The sequence below is a fragment of the Petaurus breviceps genome, unplaced genomic scaffold (genome assembly GCF_028583685.1).
Source record: "Petaurus breviceps papuanus isolate PSGF00001 unplaced genomic scaffold, PetGlider_PUasm1.0 446, whole genome shotgun sequence".
Taxonomy (NCBI): Eukaryota; Metazoa; Chordata; class Mammalia; order Diprotodontia; family Petauridae; genus Petaurus; species Petaurus breviceps.
In genome coordinates this window covers 635,162-649,743 of record NW_027186338.1, presented here as the reverse complement: position 1 = coordinate 649,743, position 14,582 = coordinate 635,162, and the positions used below count along the sequence as shown (strand labels likewise).

The 14,582-nt window shown below is 40.1% G+C and overlaps 1 pseudogene; it reads right to left on the bottom strand.

Moving 5' to 3' along the window:
- Window positions 1-1,836: 1,836 nt before the first annotated feature.
- On the bottom strand, window positions 1,837-13,785 carry LOC138171464 (zinc finger protein 160-like; annotated as a pseudogene).
- Window positions 13,786-14,582: the final 797 nt, after the last annotated feature.

Here is a 14,582-nt window from a genome sequence, read left to right as displayed (position 1 = left end):
GAGAGATGGTTATACTTTTCCACGTTCAGCTGACTAACCTGTATTTTGATGATTTCTTGGGAAATTTCATCTTACTGGGGAACCATATGCTGACTTAGTCTCCAGCCTACTTGGCAGTGTCCCAGAAGAATCTGTCACTATCAGGCATAAGGTCAGTTCAAGCACTGATAACTATCTAAACTGGTACCAAAAGAAGCCAGGCCAGCCCCTCAGGCTCTCTCTATCACAAACACAACAGGAACTCTGGGGTCCCAGCCCGGGTCAGTGGCAGTGGTTATACTGACTATCAATCCTGTGGAGTCTGATGACACTGTAGACCAATAGCATAGTCATGGTGTCCCTCCCACCATACACTAACTCTAAACAAAGCCCTTTCTGGCTGCCTAAGCAGGGAGTGTCAGCTAACCCATCTCTTGTCTTTCACCTCATCATCTATGACAGAAGCCTTGCTGCTGGGCTTGTTCACAGGGTTTTTAGGTCCCTGGTGGGCACTGGGGTCTTGGCCCTACTCAGGAATACCTGTTCCAGGTATGGAGCACATTTTCATTGTGTTCTGAGGGGAACTTTATTTTTGAGGTGATGGTTTAAAAGCATTAATGACCTTGATGCTATGGGGTTTTCTTTTTATCCCTTCCTTGAGAAAAAAAAAAAGAGAAACACCTATTTCCTGTAAGTGATAGTATATGAAGCAGGCACGGTATGCAAAACTGAAGTATCAGGCACCTAACTCATTAGAATTGGCATCTCACCCCATTTTTGCACAACTTTAATAGTAATATGCTCTCGACACTAAGCCTAAATTGCCTCCTTGAAATTCCTTCATTGCCCGAGATTCTTCCTTTTGGGTAAAATAAGGCCAAACCATTTTTCCACTTGACACTACTGCAGCAGAAAACTAGATAAGGGTACAAACCACAGAACATAAAGGGAATGCTGCCACCAGCCTTGGGGCCATTACCTGGAAGTCCTTGGATGTTTTGACTAAAACTGTGTTTAGCAAAAAATATAGGTAACACTTAGTGGTGTATTCATCTCATTTAATCCTCACAAAAACCACTGAAGGCAGGTGCTTTTATTATCCCCATTTTAAAGATTTTTAAAGAAACTGAGGCAAAGTTAAATGACACACCATGCTTGACAAAATGAAGTAAAAAAAAAAAAAAAAGCAAAACCAGGCACAATAACAACCAGAAAAGGAGGTTCCCCGGGATGTCAGGAGTTCCCCTCTGTCGATCACATGGTTTTTTTTTTTTTTTTAAGTCTCCATGCCCAAAGAGTCCCTAAGTGGGTTCCAAATCAAGTCACCTGGGAGGAACCTTAACTCAAAGTATTCCAGGTCTGGTCTGCAATACCTCCTTTGCCCACAAATAGTCCTTGTTGCTATCGTGGAAGTGGGGGAGTTTAACTCAACTCTCCTGAGCTCCTTCAGTGTCTTTGCTTCCAATAAAAGATCGTTAGGAATCATCTAATAAAGATCTTTTGCTTTACAGAGGAAGAGCTCACATAGGTAAGGTAACTTGTCGAAGGTTCCACACAGTTGTGAGAATGGCACTTCCAAATAGCTGTTATTTTAGATGACACAAACCACAAGTGCAAGCAGGCTCACTTACATCAGGGCTAAAAGACTTCAGGTGTGTTTGAGGTTTTTTTTTTTTAAAGAAATAGAAAGGAGAAGGCTCTGAGCCAAAATCCATGGATTTCTCAAGACAAATTGAAATCTCTGCAAAGGTGAAGATCAGGAAGGTCAGATTACTAGAGAGGTCACTAGATCTGCTAATCCCTCCAACCTATGACTCACTGTCATGCAATTTCTAATCCACCTACTCAGTCTGAGACAGTAGTTTTAAGGTTCTCCAGAACATGATTGCTCTAACAGCATCTTATATTTTTCACTTAACAGAATTTTTTATTTTTCAATTACATGTAAAAGTGGGTTTTCAACATTCACTTTTTACAAGACTGAGTTCCAAGTTTTTTTAATCCCTCCCTCCCAACCCTCCTCCCTAAGACAGTAAGCAATTTGATTTGGTTATACACCTACTATTAAATTAAACATATTTCCATATTAGTCATGTAGTATAAAACAAATCAGAACAAAAGTGAAAATCCACAAGGAAAAATAACAACAAAACCAAAAAAAGTGACAATACCATATTTCCATCTGCATTCGGACTTCATAGTTCTTTCTCTAGATGTGGATAACATTCTCCATAATGAGTCTTTGGGAATTGCTTTAGGTCACTGAGAACTAAATCCATCAAAGTTGATCACCACACAATGTTGCTGTTACTGTATACAATGTTCTCCTGGTTCTGCTCACTTCATTCAGCATCAGTTCACCTAAGTCTTTCCAGGGTTTTCTCAAATCCACCTGCTCATCATTTCTTATAGCAAAATAGCATTCCATTACATTCATATACTGCAACTTGTTCAGCCATTCCCCAATTGACAGACATCCCCTCAATTTCCAATTCTTGGTCATCACAAAAAGAACCGCTATAAATACTTTTGTAGATGTGGGTACTTCCCCCCCCCCCTTTTTTTTTAAATGATCTCTTTGGGATACAGACCTAGTACTTGTATTGCTGGATCAAAAGTTGGTGCAGTTTTATAAACCTTTAGGCATAATTTCAAGTTGCTCTCCAGAATGATAAGGTCAGTTCACTATTCCAGCAACAATGCACTGGTGTTCCAATTTTCCCACATCTTCTCCAACATTTATTATTTTCCTTTTCTGCCACATTAGCCAAGATGACAGTTCTGAGAAGGTACCTCAGAGTTGTTTCAATGTACATTTCTCTAATCAATAGTGACTTGGAATATTTTTTTTCATTTGACTATAGAGATCTTTAATTTTTCCATCTGAAAACTCCCTGTTCATATTCTTTGACCATTTCTCATTTAGGGAAGGAATTGTATTCTCATAAATTGTACGCAGTTCTCTATATTGTTTGGAAATCAGGCCATTATCAGAAGCACTAGGAGGAAAAATTGTTTTTCAGCTTTCTGCTTTCCTTCTAATCTTGGTTGCATTGGCTTTGTTTGTACAAAAACTTTTAAAATTAATTGTAATCAGTATTTTGGCATTTCATAATGTTCTCTGTCTTTTGTTTGGTCATAAATTCTTCCCTTCTCCATAGATCTGACAGGGAAACTATTACTTGGTCTCCTAATTTGCTTATGTTATCACCCTTTATGTCTAAATCATGTACCCATTTAAACCTTGACTGATTCACCACTCTATTTCTTAGCCACTACCAAAAAATTTTGATGATTGCCATTGTATGATCTATTTATAAATCTGGTAAGGCTAGGTGCCACCTTCCTTTGAAATATTTTTCAGTAAGTTCCTTTGAGATTCTTAACTATTTTTTCTCCCACATGGATTATTATTTCTGGCCCTCTAAATGAGTTTTTAGTAGTCTGATGTCATGAAAAAGTAAATTAATTTAGGTAGAATTCTCCTTTTTATTATATTCTTTCAACCTACACATAAGCAATTGATGATTTTTGAAAAAGTGTCTTGCAATTGTATTCATATAGTTCCTGGGTTTGTCTTGCTTGGCAAGTACAATCAGTGGAATAGATGAGTTACATAAGGCACAGCAGTCATTGACTGTTTGATAAACCCAAATACTGCAGCTTCTGGGATAAGAATTGACTACTTGAAAAAAGCTGCTGGGAAAACGTTAAAATAGTGTTGATGGAAACAAAACATAGACTTATTACCATATATACCTCTTGTTCTAGGGATGGTATCAGTGTGGTCATGGTTGTCCTTTGTGCTCAAAGAGGACCAAAAAGACACCAGGATGTCAAGATCAAATTACAGTGTGCCCAACAGTGACTGTTCAGACCAATGTGAGCTCAAAAGGCCCTACAACAGGTTGGGCACTAATAGTGCATTTATTTGGACTGGAACATCAATACAGGTCTATGTCAAAGAGCTGTATCACACAAACATTTCTACTATCTCCAGTTCCTCTTACCATGTCAGCTTAGCATCATTTCCCCTTATCTTCAAGATAAATCATTCATGCCACATTCTCTGACCATCTGCCTATGGGAACAAGGCCTCATAAATGTTCCAAACTCCTCTTGCTAGTACCCTGTACAATTTTTGCTCCTTCTACTATCTAGCAAGGCATGGAAGACTAAGGGAGGAAAGGAGGCATGACTCCCCCTCAGGATATACTGTGTGACCCATAGTTACTGGACATGTTCTGACCTTTACAGATGCTATACTTGTTTCTCACCTCCTTCTGCTGTGCTTAAGCATGCCTATTCATATGGTTTCTCTCCAGCATGAGTTCTCTGATGCCTAGTAAGATATGCCTTCATCCCAAAGGCCTTCCCACATACAATACATTGAAAAGGTTTCTTCCCAGTATGAATTAGGTGATGCTGAATAACTTCTGAGTTGTATGGGAAAGGCTTCCCACACTGTTTACATTCAGAAAGAATGTATCCAATATGAATTTGCTGATACACATGAAGATCTTCCCATATTGGCTACATTTGCAAGGTTTCTCTCCAGCATGAATTCTCTGATGCACTTTAAGTTAAGTCCTGAAGACTTTCCACATTCACTACACTCATAAGGTTTCTCTCCAGTGAGATTTTTTGATGCACAGTATGATTTTGCTTATTCTTGAAGGCCTTTCCACATTCAGCATATTCATAAGGTTTCTCCAGTATGAATTCTCCAATGTATTTTAAGTTGTTTCTTAATCCTGAAGGCCTTTCCACATTCACTACATTCATAAGGTTTCTCTGCAGTGTGAACTTTTTGGTGTCTAATAAGAGATGAGGTGATGGGGAAAGCTTTCCCACATTGCTTACATTAAAAAAAAAAATACCTCTCCAGTGTGAATTCTCTGGTGTACACTAAGTTTTGTCTTACTTCTTAAGGCCTTCCCACATTCACTACATTCATAAGTTTTCTCTCCAGTAGGAATTCTCTGATGCACTATAAAATGATCCTTACCCCTGAAGGCATTCCCACATTCATAAGGTTTCTCTTCTGTATGAATTTTGTGATGGACCGTAAGCTCTGACTTACTCCTGAAGGCCTTCCCACATTCACTACATTTATAAGGGTTCTCTCCAATTTGAATTTTTTGATGCTGTAATAGCAATGAAATTTGAAGATCCCTATGAATTGACAAGCTAACAGGTACTTAGCAATTAGTGTCAAGCTAATTATATCAAGCTTAATAGAAGGTATGAACCCCTGTTGCTGATGTAACAGGAAGGAAGTGAACAGGGGGGAGGCAAAACTGCATAAAAGGAAAAGCCCCAGCTGGGAGAGTAAGAATTTCTTGGGATAAGCATAGTGGAGGCAGAACAGCTGCTGCAAGGAGGAGAAGGAGATGGAGAGAAAAGGGAGAGGGAGAAGGAAGGAGAAGAGAGAGACAGACAGACAGGAGAGAGAATTTCTCTCAGCAATCACCTGGAGGTTGGGGTGCTACTGCTGGAATGAGGGCTGAACTGAGAATTGAGAACTCAAACTTGTGATGGAAGAAATCAGACTTGTGGTGGAAAAACTCGGACTTGTGGTGGGAAGAATTTTTTGAAGAAAGCTACGTGTAGGCTGGGGAGGAGGGGCCCAAGCTGAAAAAAGTGATTTTGATTTTGAGAATGAAGCTTATGGAGCAGGTCTTCCGAGTGTCAGCCAGCACTGCCAGAGGAAGCATGACTGTGGTGTCAGTACTTTGTCTGTGGCTTTGTTAAGCTTTGTATTCCCAGGAACAGAAACTGTGAAGGACTTGAGGTGGACTGGACACTGCGAGCTTCAATATGATACAGCAACTACATGGAGAGCTGGACAAGGAACTGTGAGCTGTCTGCCTTTGAATACAGGTGACAGTTTAATGGATTCAGGTAGGAGCTGTCTGCCTCGAGTCAAGATGAAAAGACCTCTCCTTGGGTATTTAATACTCAGTAGTGACTGATTAAACTTTAATTTACTTGTGACCTAGGGGTGGGTGGCCCCTGTACTTTCCACTGCCCCTTAAGAGGGTACTGAGTAGTGACTAATGAAATTGTAACTTAATTTCACCCCATGGATGGAGGACGTTGACTTTTGTACTATTTGACTGAATTAAGGACTTTGTGATTGACTGAATGTGATTTGCTTAAAACTCTGCAACCATTATTGTAAAAACTATGTGGCCAATTTAGTGTTAAATTGTTAAGTTCTAAACATTGTGAATGAATGTACTTTGTTTTCTGTGAATGTTTTGCTCTGATTTGTTATTGAACAGGGAGTTCACTATACTATGTAATCAGAACCTTGAAGCTGGTCACAACAGCCGTCCTCTAGAAAGCTGCTTGCACTTGTCTTTATAGATGCACAGCATGATTTCACTTATTCTTGAAGGCCTTTCCACATTCACTACATTCATAAGGTTTCTCGCCAGTATGAATTCTCTGATGCAGAGTACGATTTCCCTGATTCCTGAAGGCCTTTCCACATTCACTACATTTATAAGGTTTCTCTCCAGTATGAATTCTCTGATGCATACTAAGTTGTACCTTAACCCTGAAGGCCTTCCCACATTCATTACATTCATAAGGCTTCTCTCCAGTATGAATGCTCTGATGCACAGTAACCTCTGACTTACTCCTGAACGCCTTTCCACATTCACTACATTCATAAGGTTTCTCTCCAGTATGAATTGTCCAATGCATACTAAGTTGTGTCTTAATCCTGAAGGCCTTCCCACATTCATTACATTCATAAGGTTTCTCTCCAGTATGAATGCTCTGATGCACAGTAACCTCTGACTTACTCCTGAAGCCCTTACCACATTCACTACATTCATAAGGTTTCTCTCCAGTATGAATGCTGTGATGCCTAGTAAGCTCTGGCTTAGTCCTAAAGGCTTTCCAACATTCACATACATTCATAAGGCTTCTCTCCAGTACGAATTATCTGGTGCTTTGTAAGCTGTTTCTTACTCCTAAAGGCTTTGCCACAGTCATTACATGCATAAAGGTTTCTCTCCAGTATGAATTCTCTGATGCACAGTATGATTTCCCTGCTTCCTGAAGGCCTTTCCACATTCACTACATTTATAATGTTTCTCTCCAGAATGAACTCCCTGATGTATTGTAAGTTGTCTCTTAATCCTGAAGGCCTTTCCACATTCAGCACATTCATAAGGTTTCTCTCCAATATGAATTCTTTCATGCATACTAAGTCGTGTCTTAACCCTGAAGGCTTTTCCACATTCACTACATTTATAAGGTTTCTCTCCAGTATGAACACTCTGATGCATACTAAGTTGTGCCTTAATCCTGAAGACCTTTCCACATTCAGCACATTCATAAGGTTTCTCTCCAGTATGAATTCTCTGATGCACTTTAAGTTGATTCTTACTTCTAAAGGCCTTGCTACATTCATGACATTTGTAAGGTTTCTTTCCAATATGAACTCTCTGATGCACTCTTAAGTTGTTTGCTGCTCCTAAAGGCCTTGCCACATTCATTACCACTCATAAGGTTTCTCTCCAGTATGAATTTTTTGATGTTCAATAAGATATGACTTGTAGGGAAAAGCCTTCCCACACTCTGTACATTCATAAGGTTTTTCTCCAGTATGAATTCGCTGATGCATTTGTAAATTGTCTCTTAATCCTGAAGGCCTTTCCACTTTCACTACATTGATAAGGTTTCTCTTCAGTATGAATTCTCTGATGTAGTGTAAGTTGTACCTTAATCCTGAAGGACAGACTACATTTACTACATTTATAAGGATGATCTCCAGTATGAATTATCTGATGTTGAGTAAAATTTCCCTTCCATGTGAAGGCTTCCCCACATACACTACATTTATAAGGTTTCTCCCCAGCATGAATTCGCTGAAAGACAAAAAGATGCTTCTTGCTCTTGAAGGCTTTCCCATATCCATTACAATCAAGAGGTTTATCTCCAGCAAATCTCTGCTCTCTGAAAGGAAGAAAAAAGAGTTGAGCGAACTTTCCTTTTCAACCCTATCCCAAAGTTCTTAGTTGTTCAAAGGTTTCAGAGCTATTCTTTACCTTCTCACTTGACAAGGGTACTCTCACTAGTCTTTTCCTGAGGATGAATTTGTCTTATATGAAAGTATGAGTTAGGGAGTAGAAGTAGGACCTCCAAGCAGCTCTGGCTTCCACCTTACCCAATCAATGTAAAAAGGGGACTCTGAACAAACTTTAGAGCTGCAGAACCCACAAAATGAAACAGAGAAGTTAACCTCCTGCTGAGGACAGCCTGGCAGGCCGGCAGGAACTGACCAGTGCAGTGCTCTGGGAGCTGAGCCCAGGACTGCATGAGCCAGAGGTTTGAGCCCCAGTGCAGGCTTGACCAGCCCCGGCCGGAGGGACTCCAGATCAGAAGCAGCTGTGGCCTTGTAATGGAAATGCAAATTTAAAGATCTTCCCTGCCCTTACGCCCTTTGATAGGCTTAAGAGACTCTGAGAACCTTCCTTGATTTGAAAATATACTCTGCCTCCTAATAGGCTGAATGTGGTCACATGGAGCCTGTGGCAGGAGTCTTGGTTTTCAGGAATGCCCACACCTTGATACTGTGTGATTGGGCAGTGGGTCAAGAGGGTGGTTACATTCTCTGACCCAGGAGAAGGCTATATAAACCCTGATTTGAGGCTTTGTTTTGGGGCTCACTTTGAGAAGTGTTCTGTGATTTGATCAGAGGAGACACTGGGAAGCCATTGTTGAGAGCCCCCTGGCTTTGAAAAACCCAGATGTTGATTTGGTATGGATGTAACGGTTGGACATACTTGATCTGTTTCTCTGTCTCGATAATTCTGTCTGTATACTCTGAAGTTTGGGGTGCTGACCTTTTTCCCCTGAACTAGGTAAATGATATATGTTTGACTGATTAAAATAAGCTTGTTAACCCATTTTGAGTTGCTTTCCTTTATCAAAGCAGATCTAAGAACCTGTGTTGGCAGCCACCCTGGGGACGCTGGGGTGCTTGCTGCTACAGGCCGTTTCCAGATTTATCAACACAAAGATGCGAAGGACAAAGTGAGAGGTCAGTGCAGTCTGGACTTTGGGACCCAGTAAGTGGGAGTGTGTCAGCTTTTGCCCCTGGGGCAAGGAGCCACTCAGATGACCAGTCAAGCCAGCACCACATGGCAGCTTCAGCTCCTGGCCTGCAGAGTGTAGGGGGACCAAGCAACCAGGCTAAGGGGTAATTGTTCTTGCTTTAACCTGCTTGGATCTGAATTGTGTCTAGGGTGGAGGTCCTGGGGTGCGTGACCAGCTTCCCAGAGCGTGTGGAGGCTTCAGAGAGGGCACCCAAATAATACCTCCGCCAGCTGAGAAAACCCCAGTGTCTGGGACAAAAGCTCCCCTGTCTGGTGGCAGAGTCCTACTGTGGCAAAAAGCCCAGGAGTCAAATGACTGAGGGGTGACATGACCAGGCAAAGGAAACAAAGCAAACAGAAGATTCCAACATTAAACTCCTATTTTGGGGACAAAAAGGAGAAAAGCATGGAATAGGAGGAAGACAGTGAAGTCAGAACTGCACCAAAAGCTTCAAAGATAAATACAAGCTGGTTATAAGCCATAGAGGACCTTAAGAAGCAAATAAGAGAAGCGGAGGAAAAACTGGGAAGAGAAATGAGAACGATGCAAGAAAATTACGAACTGAGAGTCAAAAGAATGACTGAGGAAAATCACACCTTAAAAAATAGACTAACTCGAATGGCAAAAGAGGCTCAAAAAGGCAATGAGGAGAAGAATGCCTTAAAAAGCCGAATTTGTCAGATAGAAAAAGAATCTCAAAAGCTCACTGAGGAGAATCATTCCTTCAGAATTAGAATTGGAGCAAATGGAAGCTAATGACTTTATGAGGAATCGGGATGCTGTTAAACAGATCCAAACAAATGAAAGAATAGAAGGCAATGTGAAATATCTCTTGGGAAAAACCACTGACCTGGAAAATAGATCCAGGAGAGATCATTTAAAAAGTACTGGACTACCTGAAAGCCATGATCAAAATAAGAACCTAGAAATCATCCTCCAGGAAGTTCTCAAAGAAAACTGCCCTGATGTTTTAGAATCAGAGGGCAAAATAGAGGTTGAAAGAATCTACCGATCACCTCCTGAAAAAAGATCCCAAAACGAAAACTCCTAGGAATATTATAGCCAGGTTCCAGTATTCCCAGATTAAGGAGAGAATATTACAAGCAGCCAGGAAGAAACAATTTAAATATTGTGAAAACACAATCAGGATAACTCAGGATCTGGCAGCTTCTACACTGAGAGACCGAAGGGCTTGGAATATGATATTCCGGAGGGCAAAGAGCTGGGATTAAAACCAAGAATCACCTAGCCAGCAAAAGTGAGTATCATGTTTCAGGGGCAAATATGGTAATTCAGGGGAATAGAGGACTTTCAAGCATTCTTGATGAATATTCCTACATGGAAAAATGATAATTGTAACTGATGAAACTTTTCTCAGTATGAAAATAGATGAAGGGAATAGAAATATATAGGTATGTCTATATATGAGTATATATGGGCATATGAATACATATGTGAATGTGTGTATATGTTTACAGGTATACACAGATAGAGGGCACAGGACCAATTTAACAGGAAGGGATGATACTTAAAAGGTGAAATTAAGAGGTGAGAGGGGAATATAATGAGAGGAGTTGGGGAGAGACACAATGGAGTAAACTATCTCATATAGAAGAGGCAAGGGAAAAGAGTTACAATGGAGGGAAGAATAGGAAGGCAAAAGGGAATGGGTCAACCTTATTCTCACTGAATTTGGCTTGGGGAGGGAATGAAATACATACTAAATAGGGTGTCTCACCCTACAGGAGAGTAGGGGGGAAGGGGATGAGAGGTGGGATGATGGAAGGGAAGGCAGGCTGGGGGGGAGGGAAGTTGGAAGTGCCCTCTTTTAAAAAGGGACAAGATCAAAGTAGAGAATAGAACAAGTGGGAGGTGGCATAGGAAGGAGGGAAATATAGTCAGTTTTTTTACAATATATCTACTATGTTACTGTCTTGCATTAGCCACACATGTACATCCTATACTGAACTGCTTATCTTCTCAGTCAGGGTGTGTGACAAGGGAGGAAGGGAATGAATCTGGAATTCAAAGTTTTAAAATCAAATGTTTAAATATATATATACATACACACACACACACACTATTATTAATACTATTTTACACCTAATTGGGAAATATGATATACAGGCACTGGGGCATAGAGATCCATCATACCCTACTGGAAAAGTCAAAAGGGGTATGGGAGAAAATATGGAAGAGAGCAGACTGGAGGAGGGGATATCCTGTGGGACTGCTGTTTTGGGGTGGTGGGTAGGGGGAAAATGGGGAGAAAATTTATAACTCAAAATCTGGCGGAAATGAATGATGTAAATCAGAAGTTGTTAAAGCATTTGGAAAAAAAAAAAGAAAGCATAAGTTAAAGGTAACATATGTAATTGAACAGAGGATGAAATTACCAGGAGAGATGAATGAATCCTTATTCTACTTTAACTGACATTTGAATATCATAAGATTATTCAGAAAAAAAGCAAGACTTTGAGAACTTGCAAATGTATCCTTACCCTCTATGGTGAAAATGGGAAGGGAAAAGAATGAACAAAAAAAAAATATAGAGAATTGGGTTTAGTGTAATAAAAGGAAATATATACATGAAGTAAACGGAATAAAGAATATGATGGGGGACATGTGATAATAGTTGCTATAATTTCTTCTAAATATCCAACATATCTATTCTGTAAAAAATTCATTGAAATTTGTGAGAGTAAGACATACAGATGTTTTTGACAAAAGAAATCATTAAGAATTACCTGAAACATTACACAAACTCTGCTAATCAAAGTAGAAAAAAATGAAAACAATTTGGAGGTAGTAATAAATTATTCCAGGTTTGCAAAGATATTTTAAAATGATAATTTTTTATAATTATGTTGAAATAGGTACTTATTAAGCTGCTGCTGCTGCAATTTTCCTTACAAGTAACAGAAATTTCAGCTAGAGCCATAAAACTGTTCATGTCCTTTTACCCTATTGTCCTGGTACTAGGTGGGGCAGGAGAACTAGGATAATCTTAGATGAAAAGAAGAGAAAAACCTGCCCTATAACTGAGGCAACAACTTTCTTTAAGTGTTGAGGCACAGTTCAGTAAAGATACAATAAAAAAGTGAACTTCTTGAGGTAAACAAAAGTTTTAAAGTCCAGCTCCTTTCCATAGATCTGAGAAGTTTTAACAGGCCACTTTATTCAACATTTTATAAGAGCTTTGACCCCAAATGACCAAGAGATCACTATTTTACAATGACCCATCTAGTTGGTTTTTATCTAGTCACCTGGACAGCTGTTTCTGGAAACATCTGCCTCTGACATCCAAGATGCTTCCTTTCTTTTCAACTGGTAGATCACATCTGGTTTGGAAACTGTAAATCCTGTTAATTGAAAATAAAAAAGGACCAGAGATACATCTCAGAGTTCCATTACAGAACAGATAGATGAAATACTCCTTCTAACTCTTAGGAAAAGGTGGGGAAATAAGGGCCCCAAATGTATCTTATACCACCAAGGTCAGTGTATTAGCTTATTCTATCTGAGATTATTTTTTTCCCCTAACCAAGAGAGACTTAATGGGCTGGTTGTAGGGAGAAGCTGGATTGTTTTTTTTTTTCTTTCTTTTTTTTAGATGCCAGGAAAAGAGAAATTACTTTTTTTTAAAAAATTATATATAAAACTTAATAAAAGAATTAAAAACCAATTCAACCCCTCAAGTAGGCATGCTAGGAAGACCTCAAGGATAGTACAAAGGACAACTGAAGGACATGAATAGGACTTAATAATTTGTACAATTGTCGCACTCCCTGCTTAGACTGTGGGAATATTCTACATGATGAAAAGTATATATAGAAAGAAACTCTTGGATTTGAAGCAACAGAGAGGGGAGGATACATTCTCAAGGATAACAATAAATCAAGAAATCAATTTCCAGGCATACTAAGCAAAGACTTTAGTAATCTGTCTCTTGGTTACAAAAGGATTAGGAATATTTTCCTTTTGTATACCAAAGAATAATTTAAATTCTTGAAAGCTGTCACTGTATGCATTAAGACTCCAAAGGGGGCAGCTGTTCTTACCCAGAGACACCAAGTTCCTACAATTCTCCAGCATCACATCCCGGTACAACTTTTTCTGAGATGGGTTCAATTGTACCCACTCCTCCTAGGTGAATTCCACAGTCACATCCTTGAATGTCACTGATTCCTGAAATACCACAAACATTTCTGCTTATCCAGTTATAGCTCTAGCGTGAAGTCTAAATGTAAACTGCTTAGTGTAAGGGGAGGAAATGGAGAGCATTAGGACAGTAAGTGGCACAGGGTATTGAAGTGATTGAGTCAAACACACTGACTCCATTTTGTGATGCAATCCAGAAGGTAGTACAGTTCTTTTTCTGTTCAGTTACATGTCAAGTCCAACCTCTGTCTTGTGAGAAAAACTTATTGAATTGTGGGGCTTGAGAGAAAATCTTATTGCACTGTGTGAACCTAGCCCTGTGGAGTTGGGAAATGAGACCACCCTGTAATGGCAAGAAAAGGCAACTTCCCAAGGTTCAAAATACCAGCATAGGTGCTCTCCATTTTATTCAGTGACAAATTAAGAATAGAGAGAATAAACATATAGCATAATTCAAAATACAGCATTTACCAAGTGTGATTCAATAATCTCCAAGCCACTACCCCACCCCTGGACATTATAATGCATTTAGTCAATTCCAAAGACCCTCTTCTAAGTACTACTCCACCCCTAGGCTGTACAATTCATTTAGTCCATCACAAAGCCCCTCTTCTCAAATGGAGATTAGTTTCCAATCATAAGTAAAATACATTCATTTGTTTAATCACAGAGCACAAAAAAGTCAAAAGTTCCCCACCCTTGGATTACAACTGAATCTATCCCAGAGTTACAACAAGCTTAAGCACAGCATTTAATACCCAAATGGAGGTCTTTTCTTCATCTTGACACAAGGCAAGTTGTCAGCAATCTTTGTTCCTGGGGAGACAAAGCTTAGCAAGGGCACAAGATACATTGCCAGTGTCTTCATTAATTCATTCTCTGTCAGCAGAACAGTCCTAGGACCCCTGAAAACATTAGCAAAACCCCCTTCGAGGATTTCTGTAAACATACAACAAGAAAATCCTTCAGGGCTTCTGAACCAACAGCAAGTTTCCAGAGAAGGCAGAGCTGGAGAGGAAAGGAGGACTATGAGAAGGAAGGGTCACCCTGCGCCTGCCCTGCTTCTGCCCTGTGGGGGTTAGGGAAGGGGCAGGGTGATGGGCTGGGGGGGGGGGGTGCAGAAGGAAACTGTCATTTCTTTCCTGGGGAGGCCCAATCTCTCCTTACAGCAGTGGGAGTGGGCGTGCGGGGTGGGGAAGAACTGCAGCATCAGGAAAGGCTTCTGGGAGGAAAGGGTGCCCCTGAGGATGCCGGGAGGAGGACATGACACCACTGGGAAGGCTAGAACACACCAATTGTACCTGTCTTGGGAGTCATGGCACAGG